The sequence below is a fragment of the Pongo abelii genome, chromosome 20, assembly GCF_028885655.2.
Source record: "Pongo abelii isolate AG06213 chromosome 20, NHGRI_mPonAbe1-v2.0_pri, whole genome shotgun sequence".
NCBI classification, from domain to species: domain Eukaryota; kingdom Metazoa; phylum Chordata; class Mammalia; order Primates; family Hominidae; genus Pongo; species Pongo abelii.
The window spans coordinates 24,063,022-24,077,039 of record NC_072005.2 but is presented as its reverse complement, the minus strand read 5'-3'; the positions used below and the strand labels follow the sequence as shown (position 1 = coordinate 24,077,039).

Genomic DNA, 14,018 nt, shown 5'->3' with positions numbered 1-14,018 from the left:
TTTAATGCTATTCTAATCAAACGACCAAAATATCTTTAACAGAACTAAAAAAAAAACTATTGTAAAATTCATATAAAACCAAAAGAGTCCAAATAGCCAAGGTAATCATAAGCAAAAACAACAAAGCTGAAGGCATCAGATTACCTAACTTCAAATTATACTACAGAGCTACAGTAAACAAAGCAACATGGAACTGGTTCAGAAACAAACTCATAGACCAATGCAACAGAATAGGGAGCCCAGAAATAATGCCACATACCTACTACCATCTGATCTTCAACAAAGGTGACAACAGAAATGTGGAAAGAATTCCCTATTTAATAAATGGTGGTGGAATAACTAGCTAGCAGTATGTAGAAGACTGAAATTTTATTACACCATATACAAAAATCAACTCAACATTAATTAAAGGCTGAAATATTTATTTGAAAATTATAAAAAACCCTGGAAGATATCTTAGGAAATACCATTCTAGACATAGAAACTGGCAGAGATTTCATGATGAAGATACCAAAAGCCATTGCAACAAAAGCAAAAATTGACAAACTGGACCTAATTAAACTAAAGAGCTTCTTCACAGCAAAGGAAACTATCAACACAGTAAACAGACAACCAACAGAATAATAGGAAATATTTGCAAACGATGCTTCTGACAAACGTGTATTATCCAGAATCTGGAGATGGGGGCGGCGGAAGCGGATTGAACTCTCTTTGTGGGCAACCTTGAAACGAAAGTGACCGAGGAGCTCTTTTTCGAGCTTTTCCACCAGGCTGGGCCAGTAATAAAGGTGAAAATTCCAAAAGATAAGGATGGTAAACCAAAGCAGTTTGCGTTTGTGAATTTCAAACATGAAGTATCTGTTCCTTATGCAATGAATCTACTTAATGGAATCAAACTTTATGGAAGGCCTATCAAAATTCCATTTAGATCAGGAAGTAGTCATGCCTCACAAGATGTCAGTTTGTCATATCCCCAGCATCATGTTGGAAATTCAAGCCCTACCTCTACATTTCCTAGCAGCAGGTATGAAAGGACTATGGATAACATGACTTCATCAGCACATATAATTCAGAGATCTTTCTCTTCTCCAGAAAATTTTCAGAGACAAGCAGTGATGAACAGTGCTTTGAGACAAATGTCATATGGTGGAAAATTTGGTTCTTCACCTCTGGATCAATTAGGATTTTCACCATCAGTTCAATCACACAGTCATAGTTTTAACCAGTCTTCAAGCTCCCAGTGGCACCAAGGTACACCATCATCACAGCGTAAAGTCAGAATGAATTCTTCCCTACCTAGCAGATAGACATTATAGCCAGGAACAGCGTTACACTGATCATGGGTCTGACCATCAGTACAGAGGAAAGAGAGATGATTTCTTCTATGAAGATAGGAATCGCGATGGCTGGAGCCATGACTATGATAACAGAACAGACAGTAGTAGAGATGGAAAATGGCGCTCATCTCGACACTAACATGTTAAAAGGACATTGTTTTTATAGGGTCATTTTAGGCCCTTTGACTAAGTTGATATGGAAATATTTTGTTGAAAAACTGTACAGAGCAGCTTTACAAGTTGTCACATTTCTTTATACATTTTTTTAAAGCTACAGTTTAATACAAAATGAATTGTGGTTTTATTACATTAATAACCTTTCACCTCAGGGTTTTATGAAGAGGAAAGGGTTTTATGCAAAAGAAAATGCTACAATTCCTAATCATTTTAGACGCTTTAGGAGGGGGTGAAGTTGTATGATAAAGCAGATATTTTAATTATTTGTTATCTTTTTGTATTGCAAGAAATTTCTTGCTAGTGCAGGAAAACATCCAGGTTGACAGTCTAAATTGGCTACTGGTATTTTAGTTAATTCAAAAATGAAACTTTTCAGTGATTCACTTTACTAACATTCTATTTGAGAAGGCTTATTGGTAAAGTTTGGGGATAAAGGCATTGCTTAACTTCTTATATAATTTAGGTATAAATTCTGTGGCATGCTCTTGAGCTTTACCCTAATTGAACATACATGTGTAGATCTACACATACTGTTTCATTCTAAAATTTAGAAATGGTTCATTAAATCACATTTGAGGTATAAGTCACTCAGGAAGTTAAAATATCTCTACACGTATATTTTTACATTAAAAATACAGTGTTAGCATAAATCCCCTTTTCAGGAAGAACAAAAATGTCAGTGCATAGTTAGATAAAATGGTAAAATGTTTTACTGAAAGCATACTTTTTTGGAAAAAAGATTCATGAAGCCTTTAAGTGCTGCTTCTGTCAGTCAAACGTTAAAAACTTTAACATTTTCAAAGTGCCCAGAATGTGTACAAAGACACATGTAATGGAGATTGTACAGGTTTTTTTTTGTTTGAACCTTTGAAAGAATTTAATCTTAATGTTTTCTAATTTTAAAATTTTAAAATCTTGTTTAACAAAAACTTGTATTAAGATACTGTTTTCATTTCATTACAGAATTGTTTATAAAAGTTCATTTGTTGAAAAATAAGGATCCTTTTTAATACCAAAAAAAAAATCCAGAATCTATAACAAACTTAAACAAGTTTACAAGAAAAAAAAGACCTCACTAAAAAGTAGACAAAAAAACATGAAAAAGATGCTTTTCAAAAGAAGACAAACATGTGGCTAACAAGCATGTAATAAAATGCTCATCAATAATCATTAGAGAAATGCAAAGAAAAACCACGAGATGCCATCTCACACCAGTGAGAAGGGCTATTAAAAAGTCAAAAAATAGACGCTGTCAAGGTTGCAGAGAAAAGGGAATACTTATACACTGCTGTTAAGAGTGTACATTAATTCAACCATTGTAAAAAGCAGTGTGGCAATTCCTCACAGAACTAAAAACAGAATTACCATTTCACCAAGCAACCTCATAATTGGGTATATACCCAAAGAAATATAAATTATTCTATCATAAAGACGCATGCACAAGCGCGTTCACTGCAGCACTAGTCACAATAACAAAGACATGGAATCAACTTTAATGTCTATGAATGGTAGACTGGATAAAGAAAATATGGTATGATCGGGCACAATGGCTCATGCCTGTAATCCCAGCACTTTGAGAGGCCAAGGCAGGTGGATTGCCTGAGCTCAGGAGTTTAAGACTACCCTGAGCAATATGGAAAAATCCTATCTCCAAAAAAATACAAAAAGAAAAATTGGCTAGGTGTAGTGGTGCATGCCTGTAGTCCCAGCTACTTGGAAGTCTGAGGTACAAGAGGATTGCTTGCCTGGCGGGATGGCTCACACCTGTAACCCCAGCAATTTGGGAGGCCAAGGCAGGCAGATCACCAGGTCAGGAGTTCAAGACCATCCTGGCCAACATGGTGAAATCCCAACCCTACTAAAAATACAAAAATTAGCTGGGCATGGTGGTGGTGGGCACCTGTAATCCCAGCTATTCAGGAAGCTGAGACAGAAGAATCACCTGAGCTCTGGAGGTGGAAATTGCACTGAACCAAGATCACGCCATTGCACTCCAGTCTGGGCAACAAAAGCGAGACTGTCTCAAAAGAAAAAAAAAAAAGATTGCTTGAGCCCGGAAGGTTGAGGCTGCAGTGAGCCAAGATCATGCCACTGCACTTCAGCCTAGGCAACAGACTGAGACCCTGTCTCCAAAAAAAAATACATAACATAACATAATATAAAATACAAAGAGAATAAAATACAAATACAATAAAATACAAATAAAACAAGAACAAAACTCAGTCTCAAAAAAAAAAAAGATACAACCCCCAAAAAAGTGAAATAAATGTATAGAACCAAGAAAAAAGGTGGGAAAAGATGAAGCACAATGATAAAACAGCTGTGATCAATAAAATTCTCATCCTTTGTGTTCTCCAGGAAGACTTTAAGGAAAAAAAAAACAAACAAACAAAAAAAAAACCTCTTTCCATTATGACTGAAATGGTGCTCTCTTTTCTTACCTATTACACAGCCAGAAAAACGCTTTGTACATTTTCTTTTTACTCACTGAAAAACAAGCTTTGTCTTCAGTGGTCAACATAAAATACTTCTTAATCAAACTTAGGTTTATTTTCTTCCCACAGGATCATGAACTTTGAGCTCACCCTCAGTCTGAGCCACCATACAACCCCATTTTATGTCCCTCCTAAGAACATACTGACGTCTGGGTAAAACGTTCTCTCATCTAAAATCTGATTTTATTACACTCCATTTAAACATTCCCCTCCAACCTCCTTTCTAATCTTGTTTGCTTTTCTCTGGAAAGCAAAGCCCTTTTCTGCCTAATCTTTGCAATCTTTAAAACTCTTGGCCTGGCGCGGTGGCTCACGCCTGTAATTCCAGCACTTTGGGAGGCTGAGGCAGGCAGATCACGAGGTCAGGAGTTTGAGACCAGCCTGATCAACATGGTGAAAGCCCGTCTCTACTAAAAATACAAAAATTAGGCAGGTTTGGTGGTGCGCGCCTGTAATTCCAGCTACTCAGGAGGCTGCCTGGGCGACAGAGCTAGACTCTGTCACAAAAAAACAAAAACAAAAACAAAAAAACTTATAGTTGCTACTTTCTCCTGTTGCAATACTCCTTTGAAATTCAATTTTTTACATATATCTGTTTTATTTTTTAAAGTCTAGAAACTGCCTCAAAACAATAACAACTCCATCTTCAGTAAGACCCTCCCAATCTCCTTTATATTAACCTTATCTGCATCTGCCTGTGGATCCCCAGCATTCCAAGGCTCTGTAGCTTCTCTCAGTATAGAGGCTTCTTCCATGGCTTGGATAATCAGGCTGGGAAATTTGCAGGGGAGGTTCCCCAAAAGGAACAAACTGGGCCTTAATAACCTCCTTTTGCAGGCTCAATATTAGCCTCAGCTTGGAGTCACTGGGCTTAAGCTTTAATTTCCATGTCAGAGTTATTAACTTGGTTTGTGAAACTAAAACTAAGTGTTAGAAAAATTCAGCAATATTACTCAAACACAGTGTTCACATAAGGGAAGAAACTTTCAAGGTGCTTACATTTTATATCTCAGTAAGAAAAGCAAAATCATTTATTCCTTTCAGACAATAAATGTATTATTTTATTATCTGTATCAAAAATCATGTAGTAAACAATTAGTTGGCAGGGCGCGGTGGCTCATGCCTGTAATCCCAGCATTTTGGAAGGCCAAGGTGGGTGGATCATCTGAGGTCAGGAGTTCGAGACCAGCCTGACAAACATGGTGAAACCCCGTCTCAAATAAAAATACAAAAATTAGCCAGGTGTGGTGGCGGGCACCTATAATCTCAGCTACTCAGGAGACTGAGGCAGGATAATTGCTTGAACCCAGGAGGCGGAGGTTGCAGTGAGCCAAGATCACGCCACTGCATTCCAGTCTCAGAGATAGAGCAAGGCTCCCTCCAACTCAATAAGAAAAAAAAAAAAAAGAAAAGATTAAAATAATATAAAAATGTACACTCAAAGACAAATAGTTGATAAAGTGAATTAGGGAGGGGAAATTGGCATTTGGGAATATCAGACGAAACTGGAAATTTAGTATTTTCCTGCAAGCCAGAGTTAGGCAGGAGGAATAGGCGATGAGGGGTGGACTTGAGGTCCTGCTTGGGACACATGTGAAAAATTCAGGGAAAAATCAGTCACCATTGGAGTGTGAAAATAATTAAGTGGCAGGCAATTAGACTGAGGTGGCTCTAGTCCCCGGATTTCTACTTCTAAAAAATAATCTAAACTCAAGAGCATTTTTTGGTAAATTACTACATTGCCAGAAACAAGCTTCAGGCTTAACCAACTATAAACTGCCAATTAAATTCTGATTACATAACCAACATATTTCCACTTTGATTGTAAAAATTAAGAAACTAGGGCAGGTGCGGTGGCTCACGCCTGTAATACCAGCACTTGCGGGGCCGAGATGGGTGGATCACCTGAGGTCAGGAGTTCGAGAAGCCCCTTCCATAGACCACAAATTAAAACCATAGCTGGGTGCTCTACAATTTTTGAATCACCCTTTGATTAAATTACTTAATACTTTCACTGTGACACCCATATATTTTTAATAACCCTGAGTCAGGATTCTGCCCTGACGATTCTCCCGTGGTCCCTGCACAATCTGGGAGAGATGTGGCGCTCCTGGTGCAGAGCTGCCCAGAGAGGGCTCCAGGACATGGCACAGCCACTGCACTGGGAAGACAGGACGCCCGGGGGCCCGGCTGTCAGCCTAGCTGCCATCTTATGGCTGCAGGGGATGGACGCCGACCTGGGCAAGGAGAACTCAGGGCGCAGATTATGGAGCTGACTGCGGGGAGGCCTGAGTCCCGCCATAGCCGCTTCCCACCGGTTCCAACCAGCCCTTGCCCCTCTCCGGATGTCGGACCCGGCAATCTCACCATTTCTAGGCTTTCAGCGGGTCCTGGCGTCTTTGCTGTGGATCTCCAGTACCTGCAGGTCACAGGGTCACACAGGCTGGGGCTCTAAGTCAGAGGACACAGAGCAGTGCAGACGAGACCTGGAGCTCCATCTGCAGCTAGAGACACAGTCCCCCCCTACATCCCGGAAGTCGCCCTGTCTGCTCCAGTTGTGTGTGATTGGACAGTTTCCAGTCCAACGTCGCTGACTGGATATCGTTCAAGACCCCACCTTCTCAGGCCCTAAGTGACACAAGATGTGATCAGCCTAAAACAAGAGACAGCCTAAGTTGCAGCCTTTTCAGGGAGGATTTCCTCCCTGAACTGAGCCAGGCCCACCCCAGAACATGGGAAAATTCTTTTTTCTTTCTCTTTTTTTCAATGTATTCAAAATGTGAACCAAAATATTTTATGTATATTAACAATACATAAAATTATTGTTCAAGAGAAAATCAGGCCGGGTCCGGTGGCTCACGTCTGTAATCCCACCACTTTGGGAGGCCTAGGCGGGCAGACACGAGGTCAGAAGTTCCAAGCCAGCCTGACAAAGGTGGTGAAACACCGTCTGCACTAAAAATACAAAAAGTAGCCGGGCACAGTGGCGGGCGCCTGTAATCCCAGCTACTCAGGAGATTGAGACAGAGAATTGCTTCAACCCGGGAGGTAGAGGTTGCAGTGGGCCCAGATCATGCCACTGCACTCCAGCCTGGGCAACACAGCAATACTTCATCTCAAAAAATAAATAAATATATACATACCAAAAAAAAGCTGGGGGCCAGGCGCAGTGGCTCATGCCTGTAATACCAGCACTTTCCGAGCCTAAGGCCAGCAGATCACCTGAGGTCAGGAGTTCTAGACCAGCCTGGCCAACATAGTTAAACCCCATCTGTACTAAAAATACAAAAAATAGTTGGGCTTCCTGGTACATGCCTGGAGTCCCAGCAACTCAGGAGACTGAGACTGCAGTTAGCCGAGAGTGTGCCACTGCAGTCCAGCCTGGGTGACAGAGCGAGACTCTGTCTCAAAAAAAAAAAAAAAAGTAACACAATATCATCTGTGATTTTGTTCCTTGATGACACTGTCTGTGCCACCCGAGGGCTTTATACAATATGCGAGAGAGTGGTAATTCTCTATGACCTTGGCAAAAAGAGGAGACTAAGGATCGTGTTTGTTTTCCTAAGCCTAGCTAGGAGAGAGAGTAACTCTTTTATTGCCTGGTTCAAGGTGTGAGAATCATCATAGCAACTACAAGCTGGGGCAAGATATATGTCACAATTACGTCAGTGAGTAGAGAGTGAACAGAAGAGTCACATCACCTGGGGCTTGTCTAAAGATGTTACAGTCTTTTTGGAAGAAAGAACCAGACAGGAGAGTCATATCACATCACCTAGGTACTTGGTGGTCAGGGATGCATTAAAATCTATTTCTGTAAGATGGCTGCAGGTGGCAGGCAGACTGGGTGCAGTGGCTCATGCCAGTAATCCTAGCACTTTGGGAGACCAAGGCAAGTGGATCAACTGAGGTCAGGAGTTCAAGACCACACTGGCCAGCATGGTGAAGCCCCACCTCTACTAAAAATACAAAAATAAGCCCAGTGTGGTGATGCATGCCTGTAATCCCAGCTACTTGGGAGGCTAAGGCAGGAGAACCACTAGAACCCAGGAGGCGGAGGTTGCAGTGAGCCAAGATCACATCACTGCACTCCAACCTGGCTGTCAAAAAAAAAAAAAAAAAGAAAGAAAAGAAAAGATGAGCACAGGCCACAAGTCACATCAGGGTGCTGGGCCCAATGATATGTTACAAAGCTCTCAGTGAGCAACACCCTGAGAGGTGAGACACACATCTGGTGGCTGATCCCAGTGATATGTTACAATCTTTTCTTTGTGCATGAAGCATGTAGGCGAGGACAGTCACATTTCATAGGATATGGATCCAAAATATTTCACAAGGCCACCTCTGGGCAGGGCCCAGGGAGGAGCTTCCCATCCCGTAATGTCAGACCCAATGATATGTAACAATATGCAAAATATGCAAGGTCCAGTCAAAATATGAGTTACATCATCTAGGTGCTGGGTCCAGTGATACATCACAATTCCCTTATGGCAGGGTAGAGGCTGACGAAGAGTCACATCACTACCTAGGTGATGAATGAAAAGATATTTCATAATACTCTTGTGGTCAGGGCTTATGTAGAAGACTCACATCACTTGGGTGGCAGACCCAGCTATATGTCACAATGCAAAATGTTTGTAGGGCCGAGACAAGAGAAAAGAGTCCCATCACATAGGTGCTGGGCCAAGTGATACATCACAATCCCTTTTTGGTCAGAGTCCAAGCAGTAGAGGAAGTCACATCACCTAAATGCTGCATCCAGCAACATGTCACAATGCCCTCAGAGGACAACCCAGGAAGAAAAGTCACATCACCTTGGTAAAACGCTGAGAAAGATGTTACAATGCTATCTTTTTATAGGGCTCAGGAAGAAAACGAGAGTCAGATAACGTAGGAGCTGGGCCCAGCTATATGGCACAATCACTACAGTAAGCAAGGCCTTGGCATGAGAGGAGAGTCACATCCCATAGGTGCTGGGCCCAGAGATATGTCCCATTTCCTACTGAAGACAGGTCCAGAAAGATAAGGAGAGACCTATCATTTAGGCGACTGGCCAAGAGATATGTCAAAATGACCACTTGGGCAGGAATCAAGCAGGAGTATCACAACCCTGTGGGCTGTGCCCAGTAATAAGTCACTGTTGCTTCTGTTAGCCTGACCGAGGCCCAAAGATATATTGCAATCTAACCTACGGACAAAGCAAAGATAAAAGAGGAGAGTCACATAAAATAGTTGATGGGCAGAAAACTCGTAACATCTAGGGGCAGGGCGTAGCAATATGTCACAATGTATTATGTAGGCAGGTCCAAGAAAAAAAGTAATATCACTTTGGTACTTAGTTCATTAATATTTCACCACCTTTCCTGCAGGAAAAAGTAAGAAATAAAAGAAAAAAATCAACCATATGCTGTGAAAGGTCACGATTCTTCCTGTGAGCAGAGACCAGGTAACACAAGAGAGTCACATCACCTTTGGGATTGGTGCAAAGACATTCATCCATTCATTCTTTTTTTTTTTTTTTTTTTTTTTGAGATGGAATCTCACTCTATCACCCAGGCTGGAATGCAGTGGCACGATTTTGGCTCATTGCAACCTCCACCTCCTGAATTCAACCAATTCTCCTGCCTCAGCCTCTCAAGTAGCTGGGACTACAGGCACCGGTCACCATGGATGGCTGCTTTTTGTACTTTGTTTTTTTAGTAGAGACAGGGTTTCACAATATTAAGCAGGCTGGTCTTGTACTCCTGACCTTGTGATCCGCTTCCCTCAGCCTCCCAAAGTGCTGGGATTACAGGCATGAGTCACCACACCCCACCACAAAGACATTTCAAAATGCCGCCTATAGGCAAGGCCCAGGCATAAAAATTACATCCCCTGAGTGTCGAACCCAGTAATATGTCACAATGGCCCAAGTGTGCAAATCACAGGCAGAAGAGTCACAAATCATCAATGCAGGGCCCAGCGATGTCACAATGTCCCCTGAAGCCAAAACCTAAAAGAAGAGAAGAGTCACATAAGCTAGGTGCTGGGTGTAGCAATATGCTACAATTTCTCTGTAAGCAGGGACCAGGCAGAAGATGAGACTCACATCACCTGGATGCTGGGCCCAGTATTATGTCAACCATCTTTCCTGTAATAAAGACCCAGGCAGGAGAAACACATCATCTGGTTGCTGACCACAGCAATATGCCACAGCTTTCCATGTAGGCAGGGTGCAAGCAGAAGATGAGTCACATCTCCTAGGTGAGGAATGCAGAGACATGTCACAATGCCCCCTGTAGGAAGGGCACAGGTAGGAGACTCTCATCCCTTAGGTGTTGAGTTCAGCAATATGTCACAATACCCAAATATGCAGAGCCTGAAAAAAAGAGGAGAGTCACATCACCTAGATGCTGGGCCAGTGATCTGTCACAATTTCTCTGTGAGCAGAGACCAGGCAGGAGAAGAGAGTAACTTCAGTATGGTGATGGACATTGAGTTATGTCACAAGGTCCCCTGCAGGCAGTCCCAGAAAAAAAAAAGTTACATCACCTGGGTGTTGAACCCAGCAATATGTAACAATGTCTAATGTAATATACTGAGCCCCAACATGGCACAACATGTAAGACACATTTGGGAGAGTCACATAACATGGGTGCAGGATTCAGCCAAAACTGACAATACTTAAAATTTTTGGGGTCCCAGAAAAAAGAAGAGAGTCAAATCACCGAGGTGCTGGATCCAGTGATAAATCACAATCTTACCTTCAGACTGGGACCAGGCAGCAAAATCAAATCACTCAGGTGCTGAACATAGGCATATGTAACAATCACTCCCGCAGGAAGGTCCAGTAATAAATTAACAATCCTGCACAGGTCCCAGTTCTAGGTATGAGAATCACCACATTTTCTATGTTGGGTCTAAGTACAGTACTGACAATCTCACCAATGAACTGGATTGGTGCATGAGAGCCTTCATTCCTCCTGTAAACTGTGTTTACTCTGGCCCTAAGCCCAGGTAAATTTTTCATGGGTCCAGATAGAATTTTCACCTGCTAAAGAACTGGATTTAGAAATAAGTCATCATTCCAACTCTGGCTGGATGTTCACATATGACAGTCACAATTTTAACTGTGGATTGTATTATGGTGACAATTCTAACAATTGGTGGGGTGTGCATATGAGAACCACAATCTCACCTGTGTGCTGAACCCTGGAATGACACTCACTGTACCACAAGAGATGTATATAGTATACATCTATATACATCTCTTGAAGATGTATATAGTATACATCTATATACATCTCTTGAAGATGTATATAGTATACATCTATATACATCTCTTGAAGATGTATATAGTATACATCTATATACATCTCTTGAAGATGTATATAGATGAAAGTGGTAATTTCCTATGACTTTGTACAAAAAAGGAGACCAAGGATCTTAATCATTACCCTAGGCCTAGCTATAAAAGACAGCACCTCTCCTATTAGATGGTTTGAGGTATGAGAGTCACCATTGCACCTGTGTGCTAGACCAAAATATATTTTACAATCCCACCTGTGAACAGGCAGAGAGGAGGAGAGTCACATCACCTGGGTTTTTGGCCAAGAACACATCACAATTTTTACTGAGGGCAGGGACCAGACAGGAGTGTCACATCACTTTAATACTCAGCCAGGGATATGTTACAACCTTCTCCTGAAAGCAGGACAGGCAGCAGTGACATCATCTAGGTGCTGAGCCCAGCAATAGGTAACAATGCTTTCTATGGTAAAGGGCCATGCAGGAAAGACACATTGTCTGGTACCTGGGCGTAGTGATAATTTTTCTGTGGGCAGAGTGTAGGCAAAAATGGAGAGTCACATCTCCTAGGTGATTGATGCAGATATGTCACAAGGCCCTCTGTAGAAAGGGCCCAAGCAGAATCCTCCCCTTTTATAGGTGTTGGGACTAGTAATATGTCCTAACTTGCAAAATATTCAGGGCTTAGGAAAAAAACACAAATTCACATAACCTGAGTGCAGATCTTAGCAATATGTCACAATGCAACTTGTACACAGCACCAAGGCAAGAAAAAAAGACTCCTATCACCTAAGTGGAAGGCCCAGCCATATGTCACAATGCCACCTGAGGGCAACACCAAGGCTGGAAAAAGAGTCACTTCTTTGAGGTGCAGAGTCAAGAGATATGTCGCAATCTCACCTATGGGCTGGGCTAAGGCAGAAAAGTCAAATCACTAAAACGCTTAGCAGACACATTCAATCACACCTGAAAGAAAGTCCAGGAATGAGATTAGAAATTCCATACGTGTCCACGTTCTAGACATGGGAGTCAACATCTCCTGTATGTTGGGTCTAAGTACATGAGTAACAATCTCAATAGCTGACAGAATTTTTGCAAGAGAGCCACAATATCTTCTGCAGACTGTGTTCTGTCAGTGCAGTCACAGCCTCATATGTGTGCTGAAATTTGGTCTGAGTCACCAGTCCACCTGTTGACCAGGCCCATATATGAGACACAATTCTGCAACTATCAAGACTCCATATTTGAGATTCAGAACCTCAACAGTGGGATATGTTTGTGTGGGAGAATGACAGTCTTTACTGTTGTCTGAGTGTGCATGCAAGAGACACTATCCACCTGTGTGCTGTGTACTCCTATGATATTCTTTGTGTCACCTGAGGGCTTCATACAATAGGCAACAGTGGTGATCCTCTGTGACCTTCATACAAGAAGGAAATCCAGAACCTTTTCTGTGGTTCTAAGCCCAGAGTCAACATCTAATTGGCTGAGTCCAGATAATAGAGTCCTCACCTTCCTATGAGCTAGGTTTAGAAATGAGTCACCATCTCAACTGAGGCCAGATGTTCACATATGACAGTCAAAGTTCCAGCTGTGGAGTGCATTCATGTGAGATTCAGGACCTCACCCAGTGAGCTCTGTCCATGTGTGAGGGTGACAATTCTAAAGGTTGGTGGGCTGTGCATAGGACAAATGCAATCTCATCTGCATGGTGGATCCTGTTATGACATTCTCTGTAACACACTAGGGCTTTACAGATGTGAGAGAGTGGTAATTCTCTATGATGTTTGTACAGAAAGAAGAGCCAGGATCTTCTTTGTTTTCCTAAGCATAGCTATGAGCAACATTATCTCTCCTACTGGCTTCTTTGAGGTATGAGAGTCATCATTACATCTGTGTGCTTCGTCAAGTTATATGTCACAATTCCACCTGTGGGTAGAGAACAAGCACGAGAGTCACATCAACTGTGTGCTGGGCCAGGGTTATGTCACAATCTTCCCTGAGAGCATGCACGAGGCAGAAGAGTCACATCACAGGGTTCTCAACCAGAGATGTTACAATCCTCTCCTGAAAGCAGGGCACAGGAAGAAGAGTAAGATCACCTGCATGCTGGGCTCAGATATATGTCACAAGACTCACTGTAGGCAAAGTCCAGAAGGACAGACAAAACACCTGGTTGCTTGACCCAGCAATATGTCACAATCTTCTCTATGGGCAGAATGCAGGCAGAAGTAGAGGGTTTCATCTCCCAGGTGATGGATTAAAAAAAATATACATCCCAAGGCTCTCTGTGGGAAGGGCTCAGGCAGAAACTTTCCAACCCCTAGGTGTTTGTTTCAGTGATATGTCACAATAACCAAAATATGCAGGTTTCAGGCAAGTGAGGAAAGTCACATCATCTAGGTGCTTGGTCCAGAAATCTGTCACAATCTTTTCTTTTTTTTTTTGGTAGTGCTCAAGCAGAATAGAAAAGTCACATCACCAAAATAATGAACAAAAAGATATATTAGAATATTTCTGTGGGAGGGCCCATGCAGGAAAGTCACATCACCATGTTGTTGGACCCAGAGATAATTTGAAATAAATGATTCCAGCCAGGTGTGGTGGCACCTGCCTATAATCTCAGCACTGTGAGAGGCTAAGACAGTCAAATCGCCTGAAGTCAGGAGTTCGAGAACAGCCTGACCAACATGGAGAAGCCCTGTCTCTATCAAAATACAAAATT

The 14,018-nt window shown here is 42.0% G+C and overlaps 1 protein-coding gene and 1 pseudogene across 7 annotated transcripts in view; one reads left to right on the top strand and one right to left on the bottom strand.

Annotated features, from left to right (window-relative positions):
- Positions 1 to 14,018, bottom strand: part of LOC100455373 (zinc finger protein 254-like) — a 143,089-nt gene that overhangs the window by 110,163 nt on the left and 18,908 nt on the right. Inside the window, exon 1 of one of the 7 annotated variants that reach the window (XM_054540071.2) lies at positions 6,377 to 6,766. The exons of the other annotated variants lie outside the window; for them this stretch is intronic. The gene's annotated coding sequence lies outside the window, so the exon portion shown is untranslated. Of the gene's footprint in view, positions 1 to 6,376; positions 6,767 to 14,018 lie in introns of those variants that run through there. 7 annotated transcript variants of the gene reach the window in all.
- On the top strand, positions 692 to 3,214 carry LOC100454647 (RNA-binding protein 7-like; annotated as a pseudogene).